This window comes from Magnolia sinica, chromosome 15 (assembly GCF_029962835.1).
Source record: "Magnolia sinica isolate HGM2019 chromosome 15, MsV1, whole genome shotgun sequence".
Classification (NCBI taxonomy): Eukaryota; Viridiplantae; Streptophyta; class Magnoliopsida; order Magnoliales; family Magnoliaceae; genus Magnolia; species Magnolia sinica.
In genome coordinates this window covers 17,411,121-17,426,165 of record NC_080587.1, presented here as the reverse complement: position 1 = coordinate 17,426,165, position 15,045 = coordinate 17,411,121, and the positions used below count along the sequence as shown (strand labels likewise).

Below are 15,045 nucleotides of genomic sequence, written 5' to 3'. Positions count from 1 at the left end.
TAGGTTATAGGTTACAGGTTTAAGTTTAGGTTTACGTTAAGGCTATAGGTTATAGGTTTAGGATTAGGTTTAGGTTATAAGATATAGGTTTAGGGAATTGAGAATAGGTTAATGTTTAGGTTTAGGAAATCGGAATCGGGTTCGGGATCGGGTTTAGGTTTAGGTTAAGGAGTTGAGATTAGGATTAGGTGTATGTTTAAGTTTAAGGATTTGAGAATACACTTAAGTTATAGGTTTCGGTTTAGGTTATAGATTTAGGTTTAGGTTAGGTTATAGGTTAAGGTTTAGGGAATTGAGAATAGGTTGAGGTTTATGTTTAAGAAATCGGGTTCAGGTTCAGGATTAGGTTTATGTTTGGGTTTTCAAGTTTTGGTTTAGGTTTAGGTTAAGGAGTTGAGATTAGGATTAGGTGTAGGTTTAGGTTTATGGATTTGAGAATACATTTAGGTTTTAGGTTTATGTTTAGGTTATAGGTTATAGGTTTAGGTTTAGGTATAGGTTTAGGTTTCGGTTTAGGTTATAAGCTATAGGTTTAGGGAATTGATAATAGGTTAAGGTTTAGGTTTAGGAAATCGGGTTCGGGTTCGGGATCGGGTTTAGGTTTGGGTTTTCAAGTTTAGGTTTAGGTTTAGGTTGGGGAGTTGAGATTATGATTAGGTGTAGGTTTAGGTTTAGGGATTTGAGAATACATTTAGGTATTAGGTTTAGGTTTAGGTTATAGGTTACAGGTTACAGGTTTAAGTTTAGATTTAGGTTAAGGTTATAGGTTATAGGTTTAGGTTTAGGTTTAGGTTATGGTTTAGGTTTAGGTTTAGGTTATGGTTTAGGTTTAGGTTATAAGATATAGGTTTAGGGAATTGAGAATAGGTTAATGTTTAGGTTTAGGAAATCGGGATCGGGTTCGGGATCGGGTTTAGGTTTAGGTTAAGGAGTTGAGATTAGGATTAGGTGTAGGTTTAGGTTTAAGGATTTGAGAATACACTTAGGTTATAGGTTTAGGTTTAGGTTATAGATTTAGGTTTAGGTTAGGTTATAGGTTAAGGTTTAGGGAATTGAGAATAGGTTGAGGTTTAGGTTTAGGAAATTGGGTTCGGGTTCGGGATCAGGTTTTGGTTTGGGTTTTCAAGTTTAGGTTTAGGTTTAGGTTAGGGAGTTGTGATTAGGATTAGGTGTTGGTTTAGGTTTAGGGATTTGAGAATATATTTAGGTTTTAAGTTTATGTTTAGGTTATAGGTTATAGGTTTAGGTTAAGGTATAGGTTTAGGTTTCGGTTCAGGTTATAAGCTATAGGTTTAGCGAATTGAGAATAGGTTAAGGTTTAGGTTTAGGAAATCGGGTTCGGGATTTGAGAATAGGTTTAGGTAATAGGTTTTGGTTAAAGTTATATGTTAAGGTTATGGTTATAGGTTTAGTTTTAGGTTAAGGTTATATGTTTAGGTTTAGGTTAGGTTATAGGTTTTTGGTTAAGGTTTAGGTTATAGTTATAGGTTTTGGGATTTGAGAATAGGTTTAGGTTATAAGTATAGGTTTAGGTTAGGTTATAGGTTAAGGTTTAGGTTTAAAAAATCGGGTTCGGGTTCAGGATCGGGTTTAGGTTTGGGTTTTCAAGTTTAGGTTTAAGTTTAGGTTAGGGAGTTGAGAATAGGATTAGGTGTAGGTTTAGGTTTAGGGATTTGAGAATACATTTTAGGTTTAGGTTTAGGTTATAGGTTATAGGTTTAGGTTTAGATTTAGGTTTGGTTTTGGTTTTGATTTAGGTTATAGGTTATAGGTTTAGGTTGAGGTTTAGGGAAAGGTAAATAGGTTTTGATTTAGGTTATAGGTTATAGGTTTAGGTTATAGGTTTAGGTTTAGGTTTTGATTTATGTTATAGGTTATAGGTTTAGGTTAAGGTTTAGGTTTAAGTTATAGGTTTTAGGATTTGAGAATGGGTTCAAGTTTAGGTTATAAGTTTTGGTTATAGGTTATTGGTTTAGGTTAAGGTTTATGTTTAGGTTATAGGTTTTGGAATTTGAGAATGGGTTCAGGTTTATGTTATAGATTTTGGTTTTGGTTTAGGTTATAGGTTTTGGGATTTAAGAATGAGTTCGGGTTTAGGTTATAAGTTTTGGTTTTGGTTTTGGTTTTGGTTTAGGTTTAGGTTATAGGTTTTTGGATTTGAGAATGGGTTATGGTTTACGTTTAGGAAATCGGGTTCAGGTTATAGGTTTAGGTTTAGGTCTAGGTCTAGGTTTAAGGAATTGAGTTTAGGTTATAGGTTTAGGGAAAGGTTATGTTTAGGTTATAGGTTTTGGGATTTGAGAATAGTTTTAGGTTATAAGTATAGGTTTAGGTTAGGTTATAAGTTAAGGTTTAGGGATTTGAGTTTAGGTTATTGGATTAGGTTTTGGTTTAGGTTTAGGGATTTGAGTTTAGCTTATAGGTTTAGGTTTAGGTTTTAGGTTTAGGTTTGGGTTTTGGGATTTGTTTTTGATTATATGTTTTGATTTATGTTATAGATTATAGGTTTAGGTTTTAGGTTTTAGTTTTAGGTTTAGGTTTGGTTTAGGTTATAGGTTAACGGTTTAGGTTATAGGTTTTTGGATTTGAGAATGGGTTCGGGTTTAGGCTATAGGTTTTGGCTTTGGTTTAGGTTATAGGTTTTGGTTTTGGTTATATGTTATAGGTTTAGGTTTAGGTTTAGGTTTAGATTATGGGTTATAGGATTTGAGAATGCGTTCGGGTTTAGGATATAAGTTTTGGTTTTGGTTATATGTTTTGATTTAGGTTTAGGTTATAGGTTTAGGTTTTAGGTTAAGGTTATAGGTTTAGGTTAAGGTTTAGGTTTACGTTATAGGTATAGGTTAAGGTTTAGGTTTAGGTTTAGGTTTAGGTTTAGGTTATAAGATATAGGTTTAGGGAATTGAGAATAGGTTAAGGTTAAGGTTTAGGTTCGGGTTTGGGATTGGGTTTATGTTTGGGTTTTCAAGTTTAGGTATAGGTTTGGGTTAGGGAGTTAAGATTAGGATTAAGTGTAAGTTTAGGTTTAGGGATTTGAGAATACATTTAGGTTTTAGGTTTAGGTTTAGATTTTAGGTTAAGATTTAGGTTTAGGTTAAAGTTGAGGTTTAGGTTATAGGTTAAGGTTTTAGGTCATAGGTTTTGGTTTAGGTTAAGAGTATGGTCCCTGCAAATACAGATATAAACACAGCCATCCGGCGCAAATGGCCAAGCCCTTCCAATGCTGTCCATAAAAAATGGACAGCTTCATCATGGTCATAATAGCGGTTCCCTCTTTCCAGGGAACCCCGCTTTTCCGAATAGCTCCGACGCATATCCGGGTCTACTCCATTAATTTCGATCAAATACATAAACACGGCATGTCCAAATGGCCAGGCCCCTCCAATGCTGTCCATAGGAAATGGACAGCTTCATCATGGTCATAACAGCGGTTCCCACCTTCTAGGGACCCCCGCTCAACATCCGGATAGCTCCGACGCACATCCGGGTCTGCTCATTTAAATAAAATGGATTATCAAGATCATTTAAATAAAATCAGGTCCAATCAACAATCTGACCTGAAGGATTCTGTTAGTATTATTGACGGCACCTCGAACCTTGTTTAAATCCAAGTTGCAATCTGTGGCCACTGATGTTATTTGTCTTTCTGTGAAGTTGGCAACGATTTCTGCATCAAACCTGGAGAAAGCAGCCCTAATGATAAAGAACATTTCTTTCCAGGAATTCATTATCTCTCTCTCTCTTTTAATTTTTTAACTTTCCATTACAATAATAACTACCTGAAATCATGGCGTTTTCTCAAGATAGAAGTTCAATCCATCCCAACTTGTGCACCTGTTAGGACAAGTAATTCAAACAACATCCTGTAACACATTTAAATGCCTAGTCAGTCTCACTCCAGTCTTATATATTGAATGCCTAATGTACAGTCTCTTGAATTGGTGCAAACCATACCTGAATTGTTGTACACATCATTTGATTTCCAACCTCCCCAGGGAGTAGATTGATCAGATTGAACGGCATGCTTCATTGCTTACTTCTTTTTCATCAGCATCTGCACCTAGACATTCATTGCTTACTTCTTTTTCATTAGAAATGGTGCTTACCAAATGGAGGAAATCATACACATCTGTTACGACATCTAGATTTGATGCCACCTAGCAAAAAGAAGAAAGAAGGTGATTCATATTTATGCTTATGAAACAAAGTCTAATAGTTTACATGGCTAGGTTATTAAACTAATAAATTCTAAGAAAAATAACAAGTGCCAAGACTTATGGCATAAAAAAATAATCGTTGCATGGATTAACAATCAAACAACAATGGTAAAGGGAAGAAAACTAACTTCTTTCTTGCTCCACATAATCTAGTTGGGGCATCGTATTAGTTCACGTAAGACCTGCGGACACCACATGCATATAAATTAGTTCATGTAAGACCTGAGGACACCAAATGCATATAAATACAATCATTAAAATCTGAAAAACATTAAAATCAATCAACGTGCATCAGTTAACTAGAAAAAGCCCCTAATTACATTAGTTCCAATCAAAACACCTGAAAACAAGTACCCGACATCTTGAGCTCCCATTGATTTTCATCAAATAAACATAAACTTCAAAAACTAATAAATAGAAAAGTATCTACATGACCACTCCATTTTTCAGATAATCCAAGTATGAAGAACATTTGGGTCAATACATATGCATCAAATTGCTTGAGAACATCCCAAGTTCTCTTCTTTTTTTTTATCCCAAAAAAAAACCCCCCTGGAAACAAGTACCCATCATCCTAAATTCCCATCAATTAATATAACATGATCACATAAACTTCAAAAACTGCCAAATGCAAAAGTACCCACATGAGCTTCGCTTACATGTAACAAAAATGATGTGTACAACACTCCATTAATTATGCTGAGTCCAAATAACACTAAAATTAATCAACTAGCATCAAATAACTTGAAAGTGCCCCAAATTCCATTGGTTTCAGTCCAAGAACACCCAAAAGCAACTACTAATCATCAAAAACTCCCATTGATTCACATCAAGTAATCCCACAAATTTTAAGAATTGATAAATGCAAAAGCACCCACACGAGATTCCATCATCTAAACCACAAAAAATTATAATAAATCTGCATAACACTTCATTTTTCAACCAATATGCATCAAACTACTTGAGAACATCCCAAATTTCATTGGTTTTTCATCCCAAAACAATTGAAAACAGCCCACATATCATCCTAAAGTCACATTGATTTTCACCAAATCAAAGAAAGTTCAAAAGGAGAGATACCCATATGAGATTTCCTTCTTGACAATAGAAAACTTATTACAGTAGAATCCAAATGGATTCACATCAAATGATTACACAGACTTGAAGAACTGATAAATGCAAAAGCACTCAAATGAGATTCCGTTACATATAATAGAAAAAACCCACATAATACTCCTTTTTTAAACTAATCCAAATTTGATGAACTTCAAAATCGAAAAATGTGCATAAAATTGCTTCAAAACATCCCAAATTTCACTGATTTTCCAAAAAGAAAAAAAAAACAACTACACATCTACTAAAATCAAATTGATTTTCACCAAAAAAAAATCAAAGAAACTTTAAAAACAGAGATACCCATGTGAGATTCCCTTCTGTAAATAGAAAATTAATTGCAACAGAATCTAAACAGATTCACATGGGTGTAAAAAAATTTATATAAAAAAAAAATCCAGCCAAACCGTACTAAATCCTCATTGATTTTCACTAAATAATAAATAAATTTTAAAAAGAGGCACGCCCATATGAGAGTATAAAAGAAAAATAATCTGCAATAGAATCCAAACTGATTCAAATCTAAATTACCACAAATAACCACATAGACATCAAGAACTAACAAATGCAAAAGCACCCCACATGAGATTCCATAAAATATAACATTAAAAATAAACAATAGTAAACAAAAGCTCTAAGACTGCCACATGAACTGCTACAGCTTCATGGAATGAAACTAATCTTGATGATGGAGTTCTAGGATTGCATTCAACTCAATTTAACATTACTTACGATAAAACACATTTTTTTTTGGAGAAGTAATGCAAGAAATATCAAGAAAATGTACCTCACACCAATCCAACCAGTCAGTAGCTTTAACTGACTTCATATCATTCCCATGATTGGTACTGTTCCTTTCAAGCAAAGGAAGAAAAAAATACCAAAGGATCCCAGCTTAAATTAGATTTATCATGAAGCACATTGCGTACTACAACAGGCTGGCCCTTAATCCAATGCTGGTGAAAATGTTTAAGATCTTCACCCTGAAGATCCTTTGCACTAGGACAATATAAATAGTTATCATAAGACTCCTCTCTAGCAGCGGCTTCTCGCAACTTCCCATCAAATCTTATGATCATGCATGCCGACACAAAAGGGACAGTAGGAAGAAGCATCTAACATTTTAGGAAAGTCATAACTACAAGCTATTTCTTCTGCACTTATTTCCAGTTGTTGTATCCAATCTAATGGGAAAATGCATCTCAAATCGAGATTGCAAGCACCACAACCTCCGAGCTCCTTGGGAGGACAAGGAACGCTGCCATTGCCATCATTAGCTTTCCATTCGGGCAATGCAACTGAAGAAGGTAATAGAGAATTACCATTTCTTAACAGAGAGAGAGCGTTGTTCCCAAAACAGGCTTGTCACCATGAACATAAGCTTTCCCTTTATTTATGTAGTTGAATGTAACTGCTCCAATGCCTCCAGGTAGGCTTCCTCCACGTATCTCATGACAACAACTTAGGCAAAGGTCAAAGGAACAATTTGAGCAGCTTCTATGGAAATCCACGATGGAAGCTTTACAGTTGTTACTGCTCAAATATACACAATGCATCAGTGCAACACCTAAAAGCCAATGGAACTCTTTGTTATTGAAGGAAAACCTTTATGGGCATATTTAACTTACCAGTACAGTTTCTCATCATAGCCACATTCCACCTGATGAGGTTGATTAGAAGATGGTTTTTCCCCTCCTACAACAAAAATCCATCAGAGGAGAGACATGGTTTAAAGGCAATTTATTAAAAATAATAATTAATAATAATAAAAGGCAAGAACATCATGCACCTACCCTGTAGCTTTGCCTATATTTCCAGCTCAATTCTCTGTTCCTGATTGATTTGTTTCAGTACTGGAAGAAGGATGCAAATCAAATAATGGGCATGTAGAATTTTGTCAATCTTATCTATACCCCTTGCAGTACCCTCAAAGAGATGGAATATCAGTAGGCAAGTTGCTACTACTACCAACAAAGAAAACAAAAAAGGGAGGCAAGGTGGTAGATGGAGAATGCCACAGTTGAAGGGCACGTTTGGATGAACCTCCAAATTGGTATTGGATCAGCATCATTAGTGAAACCCATCCGCTTTATGCTTGAGGTGACACAGAAAATGGAAACCGCATTAAGCAGGTTCCTAATTTCATGCTTTTTCAACCCTAAATCCATAGTAAGCCAGCAGGTAATACCTGTTCTTATCTCACTATCATTTTAATGCATCTGCCTATAAATAGAACTAAAAAAAATGAAAGAATTAATATTTAATAAAGACAAAGTACTAAATTCAGTGAAGCAAAAACATGCCAATAAACTGTTCAGATACCAGCAAATCATAACTAGATTCTCACAGGAAAAGAAAGAGCAAACAGGCCGTAGCAAAAATTTCTAGTGCAAAGGCACCATAATTTACCCCACAGAAAGAGACATCACCAAAATCGGAAGAGAGAAAAATGCAAAAAAGTCTTCTCAAGAGAACATACAAAAATAGGGTAGATTAATCTTTAAAAAGTTGTATGAATGTTCCGTCGTTTTTCATTACTTGTCATAATATTACAATAACAAAGGTTTTCCATGAAACTTTTTTAAAAAAAAAAAAAAGAAAGAATTTTTTGGGACAGTTCAGTGAATGGGACCTTTTATGCTTTTAAACTATCATTTTTGCACATTTTATGAATGGTATAATGTTTGCATTGAATTGACTTTTTTGGGGATAGTTCATTGAATGGGACTGTTAAAAACACAAGCCTGTTACTTGATATAAAACAATAATAACTGGGAACGGAACATACCTTACGAATATTTCCTATGTTTGCTCCACCTTTACCCATCACTTTACCCACTGCATGGGCCACGATGACAATCTCCAGGGTTGAAGGAAGTCTATACAAATGAAAATATACAAAGAGCAGGCTCAGATAAAAATTAAAATACTCAAATAACCAGCCTAAAGCAGAGGCAAATTTCTAAGATATGAAATACAAACCCTCCATATGGCTTTGAAGAATATGAAGGAATAGATCCATAGCCGTTCTCCCCAACCTTCATTTAAAGAAAAAACAAAAGGACATGAGTTACCTAAGCAGGGAAAGTTGTTGCATTTTTGAATGCATGAACCTTCATTTAAAGCTTTTTAAAAAAAGGATATAAGTAACTGAGGAGGGAAGACGCTGCATTTTGAACGCATGAAATGATTCAGCCCAAACCCAACTTTGATTCAAAGACATACAACTAATGCAGCAGTTTTTAATGTTGGATAGTAAGACTCAAGGCAAGATTTAGCCTTTCAGTTCTAAAGTTTGACCAGATTGAGTTGATAAAAACTTACCTATAATCAAAGGAAGACATGACCCCAAGCTCATGTTCCAACTACTACATGGCAGCAATGTCACGCCCCAAACTCGGAAACCGGGCTCACAAAATTTTCGATCGCTGAATCCGGCGCCGACAGCCTCCGTAGAACCCCATTCTCGGCTCCCAGTGCCCATTCGCCAGGTTCCGATCTTGGGATGCTACAAGGAGGATTTTCAACATCAGTTTGATTCGTAAGAAGCATAACCAAAGGCATAACCCACAAACAACAACCAAAAACTCCATCACATTTCCACTATGATCAAAAACTTTATAAGTACAATGAGCATAAAGGGAAATACAATGAAGATGAACAAAAACTCCAAAATGATCTGCTAAGTGCTCCTGCCTCAGCGCTGCTGCGATCCAACGTCACCTGCACGCAACGGTCGTGCATAAGCTTATAGAAAGCTTAGAGGATGGTGAAAGTGTATGTTCAAGGTGGTAATGCAATTATGCAGTATCAGAGTAATGCGGAACATGCTGATGAATGCCAAGAATACCATAACCGTACCAAGGCCATGTGGTGCAAAGGATGATATCGGCCATACCAAGGCCATGCAATGCAAAGGATGATATCGGCCATACCAAGGCCATGCAATGCGAAATGCAACTCAAGCATACAAATCCTCATCTAAGTCCACATATCGGTACAGCTCAAAATTTGAAAATTCACCGGGGTCTAGTACACTCCAAGCCAGATTGCCGCCCCATCGCGCGCAATAAGGTGAGTGAAAAAGATCTCACTATCCGCCTGCCAAAATCGGGCTCGGCTCGTCAATAGCGGACCCATTCCTCGAGCTGGTCAGACTCAGCCTAGCATTGCCCCCTACTCTCGGGCGGGTAAGGCCGCACCCCCTTCCAACCGACCACGACACAGTGAAAAGTGCAACCGTCTGGTAATCGGCACTCAGCGCTCATGCACCCACTCGGTCTAGACGTTGGAGCAACCTCTTGGTACCATAAGGGTTTAGGGACTTTCACCCAGGGATATCTATCGCACCCCATGTAGAACAGTATTTCCGGTATCCAATCCTGCCAACCACGATACGTCTGTGGAGGCTACGGCCCTGATGTTGCTAGGGCGTACAGTAACCATATCACATAATGCGAATGCATTAATCACACTATCCAGTCATACAGCAATCCTGTGCATATCATGCGCTCATGTAGGGCAACACCCCTGTATGGGAGCCCCTAAATATTCTGCTCGAAGGCATATGCTATGATCAGTCATTTCTCATACCAAGCATACGTATGATGCATATGATCATGAATTATGGAATTAAACATGTTATATGGGATGGATAATGTTCATAATGAAGATGGGCTTAGACGGCCTACACATTACACGTATGGGCCCTAGGGAAAGTTATAATGCGGACATTTAACCAACACTATACTTGCAATGGGGACGTCGAACCGCCATTGCTCCCAATGTATAGCTCGTCGTAAACATCATTCCATAAATCATGTTGGGATTGCACATTGCAATGGACCTTAGGTATATCCCATTAGGCCTTCAATACATCAAATGGGCCATATCATATGGGCCTCATATTCATCAAATGGGCCACATTAATGGGCCGCACCAATGGGCCTTATGGGCATTGCAATGGGCCATAACCCGTGGGCCTTAGAATGCATCAAATGAGCCTAATCTTATGGGCCTTATGTGTATCAAATGGGCCACCCCAATGGGACCCCAAATATACATCAAATGGGCCTCAACCCACAGGCCCCAAAACATTTTTTTTAATGGGCCATAACTCATGGGCCCCTAATACATCAATGGGCCTCGACCCATGGGCCTTACATGCATAACAAAGTGGGCCTCAATCATGGGCCATAAGTAAACTGAGGTGGGCCTTACCTATATATCAAGGTGGGCCTAGATGAAGGGTGAAAACAAATTTCACCCTGATCCAAAACTTCTGTGGACCCCAAAAGGATTTCAAAGGTAGAGGTTCAATCCCATTGTTTCCTACGGTGTGGGCCACCTGAGTCTTGGATCAGGCTGATTTTTGGGGTGGGCCCACGTCAGGTAGTGTCCCACCTTATGAACGGATTATATGGTAAATAAACATCAAGGTGGGGCCCACGGCTACAGCCGTAGGTGGCTGTACATACGTCCGTCCTCCGGACGCTGGTGCGCAGGCAGCGCCTGCTGCATCGTCTGACACAGCAGCAGTAGCTGCTGTGATATATATATATTTTTTGATTTTCAATATTTCTGAGGTTATCACAGGTGGGGTCCACATCCAAACAATCCACTCCGTCCAGTGGCCCTCCATGGCTCTAGACAAGCACAACAAGCCCAATATTGGGCATATTTCGGCGTATAGGCAATCAGGGAAGATTTCAATGGTGAAAACCGCCATTTGGTATGGTATGGCCCGCCAAGACCTCGGGTTGACACCATCTTTTAGTTCAACGCCTAAAAGAAGGTTGGGAACGGAATGGGTGGCGTGGATTGAAGACATGCATCAAGATGGAGCCTACACAAGTGGACCACCCTCATTGTCTTAGAACCAAGCTATTTGTGTTTTCAAAAAAAAAACGTCCAGCGTCCCTGGACGCTAGACTGTCTGCCGAGCAAGGTGGGCCTCCTCATGTGGGCCACCACTGATGGATGGTGTGGTTCAATACATGCAAAGTGGGCCCCACTTGTAGGTGATTTGGATGGAATACATACCTTGTGGTGGGGTCCATTCAAGTGGGCCACACAACCTCCTTATCATCAAACATAAAAAAAGAAAGAAATAGAGAGGGAGGGAGAGAGATAAAGGGTGAGATCCGCGTGATGGAGGGGCCCCGGCACTATGGGCCCTCCCTTGCACTAAATCATACATCAAGTGGGTCCCATTACATATGGGTCCATGAAATCGAAATCCAACGGTGGAGATCCCTTCTCCACTAAAATAGACGGTCTAGATGACCCTAAGCATGCAAGGAAATAAACATCATGATGGGGTCCATGGAGAATGGCCCCATCATGGAATGATCATGATGATCCAAGTGGGCCATCGGCCACATCTTAGGGTCTAAAGTGAGATCCAAACCATTGATCAGTTGGCCTCACTTGGCCCATCTTAAAAACATCAAAAACTATTCTATTAAAGCACCCATCGCTTGATCTTCTTGCTCCCTAGGCTTCCTTAGCTCCTTGTGCTTCTCTTTGATGGAGGAAGATGAGAAATGAATGGTTGAGATGAGAGATCTAGGGATGGAAAGGTGGGCCACACATGAGCATTTTTCTCATCATGGGAGGGCTTGGAGAGGTTCATACGTATGGTGCTTTCTTGCTTGGATTAGATTTCAAAAAAAATGAATAAGAGAGAGAGTTGTTAAGGGAGAGAGAGAGAGGGAGTGATGGGTGATGGAGTGATGGATGGGAGAGAGAGGGATGGGTGTAAGAGGCTCTTTTTGACTTTTTTGGCAAAAGTTGTAAGAGAGGTATGGGTTTGTGTAAGAACTTTTGACTTTGGGACTTGCTTGGGAAAAAGTGAAAGGTGATGTGTACTTGACATGATGGGATTGATGGGATTGATTGATTGATGTGACACCTTGTAGAGATTCTCTCGAAATTCGCACGCACGGTGTTTTCCTCGCATCGAATGCTGGCCCACATCTCCCGACCAGGGTATCTCCTCGACGCGCGAGTCGCGGCATCAGAACCGCGGCGACGACAAGGTCGCTAAGGTATAAGTCTTGGGTTGAGTCGACTCGGGTTGACGGTATGAGAATTAGGGTCGCGCGCAAATACCGGATAAGGGTCAAAGGTTGCCGGAATTCGACCGGAAAGACTGCGGAAGCCTATGGAATGGTACGGTCTAGGATACGGGGCTTACAGCAAGGTTCTGCCTAATCCTTGCATCAAGTCTACAAATCTGCAGGAATTTCAGTTTACTACAACTGAATATCAGAAAAATGAAATGAAGAATGTAGAGAAAGTTTCTTCTTCTTCTTCTTCTTTTCTTTTGCATTGAAGGAATTTCAGTTTAAGCCATGCTTGAATCCAAGGTTACTTCAAACATGAGGAATTTGAATTCACAAAAATATTGTTTAATTTTCTAAGTTGTGAATCAAATATTAGTACAAGACTTCTTTAATACAATGGAATATCAGAGAAGTGAAAAGAAGAATGAAGAAAATGTAAACTTGTTTGTCCTTCTGCATATGCCACTTCAGTGTCCTTCCTGCTTTTGTATTTCCTTTTCGAATAACACAAAACAGCCAGAAACATAGATCGTAAATCAGAGAAATGAAGGGAAGAAAATGTAAGGAAATAAAAACTTTCAGTATGAATTTTAAACTATACCAGTCAACTCCAAAGTTAATTTCTTATGCTATAATTCTATCATCCTTAACACTACCATTATTATTTTTGGATTGGATTTTGTAGGGTGGCGGGCCAGAGTTTCAGTAGATTATATTTAATGAAGGCTTTACATGATAACTGAATCCAAAGCCCAAGGTAAAAACCTTGATTTCTTGATTTTAAGTAATATTTCTTTCTATACAGAACAAAATGTAAGGAAAGTAGGGAAAGTTAAGAACGGAATTGATCACCTACAACGAATGTATGTTAACTTAGCTTGCAGTCTCGCCATTCCCACTTACACAGAACATGCCATCCATGTAAACGGCAGGGCCCACAATGAAAGATCACCTGGTGTAAAAACCAGGTTCATCCACTCATCAGGCAGACTGCACCATTGAAATCCATGGATGCCAATGTTCTGTCTTAGTGTACAGATCTTCATGGTGGGCCCGTTTGTTTATATGTCTTGTATGCCCTTCACAAGAGACACTTAGGGAAAGATGGTCTGCATTCTCTAAGCAAGCATGCAACAGGCTGTAGTGGATCAGTTTCTAATTTAGAATGGCATTTAGGTGATCTAATTTTCTGGCCTCTGACCCTAATAATATTCACATCCTCTTTTCAATTTTTTATTTTAAAAAAAATCATTTTGGGTTTAGATTCGTATCCAAATGCAACTGGACCCCAATCTGATTCCCTCAGGTCTGAATATGGGTCAAGTACTTTGGGTATCCATAATCACAGTGCCCATTGGCAGCCCTACATAGCTTTCTCCAGACCAAACACACAAACGCAACATTTTTTGGTTTTATAAATAACACTCCAGAGGTTAACTATTTGCCCTTCTAAATTTCTAATACTCTTTAAAGGCATTCTAGATTGTATCTTTTAGCACCTTACCTCTTTGATTGGTTGTGTTGATTGGTTCCTTTGAACCAGATGCTACCAAAAGATGTGCATGCTTCTAAAAGCAAAATTGGACATTACAGTGGGCCCACCCACTTTTGAAGGCAGGCTTGTGACAGAGTCCTGCATCAGAAAACACACCACAGAAGATAGGTGGGGCACACTATGATGTTTGTGATAAATCCACTTTGTCCCCTCATTTTGTCCCCTCAAACACACTGCGGTTGAGGGATTCACTGACGAGGGTGGAAACGTGGGGCTGATCGGTGAGGAGCTGGTCGACATTGATGGCCTTGAGGCCTTAAGACCTTCAAACGAAAAAAGAACTCGAGATAACCAAAAAAATTAGAAGAAAGAAAATACAAAACCGTGGAAAAATCAAATGGCATATATGAAACCCTAAAAATCACTGATCTCCGGGAAATTTACACCAAAACGCAGAGATTTTCTTCTATTATGATAAATCATAGATAGAAAAAGAGGAGGAATTTGAAACGAGGTACCTGAAAAATCTCCCGATCGCAAATTCCTGGCAGTGTAAATGAATGCCGAAAGAGGAACTCCAGCGGCTTTTTTTTGAACGAAGACGAGGCGTCCTCTACACGAAAGATGGATATGGAAATCCTCTTTTAAAATGAAACGTTACTTTCAAATCCGACAATTGTGAGTTTTCCATCATTTATAACATAAACTATGTTAACAACCATACATATAAGGGACCATTTACCAGATGATTATGATAGTCTTATATAGGAAAAAAGTACAAATATTAGCCATTTGCAATTAGACCCACTATTTAGATAGTCTGGATAACACCATCTCACTGCCATTATTGTTATGAATGAGTCACCACTATTTTACCTCAACTACAAAACTCGCACATTGTCACTGAACAATAAAAAACATCCCGTTGAGATTTGGATCTAGTAGGCTCTATGGGCCCCACCATGATGTATATGTTTTATCCCCGCCGTCCATCCATTTCTCAACGTCATTTTCGGGTTGATCCCTTAAAATGAGCTCGATATAAATCTTAGGTGGTCCACACCAAGGGGAAATAGTTGGGCAGCCAAATATCATGATACTTTAGGATTAATAAGTCTAATTGGGTACCGTGGACCTCACCACATAAAATAGT

The 15,045-nt window shown here is 38.6% G+C and overlaps 2 long non-coding RNA genes across 3 annotated transcripts; both read right to left on the bottom strand.

Moving 5' to 3' along the window:
- Positions 1–3,416: 3,416 nt before the first annotated feature.
- LOC131227834 (uncharacterized) lies at positions 3,417–4,081 on the bottom strand. Of its 2 annotated transcripts, none has more exons than XR_009162522.1 (3): positions 3,955–4,081; positions 3,780–3,863; positions 3,417–3,693 (listed from the first exon to the last, which is right to left on the bottom strand). It is a non-coding gene; the product is annotated as an uncharacterized LOC131227834 (long non-coding RNA). The 2 variants fall into 2 exon arrangements; XR_009162523.1 differs by having other exon boundaries at positions 3,417–3,667.
- A 3,951-nt stretch (positions 4,082–8,032) lies between these two features.
- On the bottom strand, positions 8,033–8,715 carry LOC131227547 (uncharacterized). The gene is made up of 3 exons (XR_009162349.1): positions 8,655–8,715; positions 8,313–8,368; positions 8,033–8,209 (listed from the first exon to the last, which is right to left on the bottom strand). It is a non-coding gene; the product is annotated as an uncharacterized LOC131227547 (long non-coding RNA).
- Between the last annotated feature and the right edge of the window lie 6,330 nt (positions 8,716–15,045).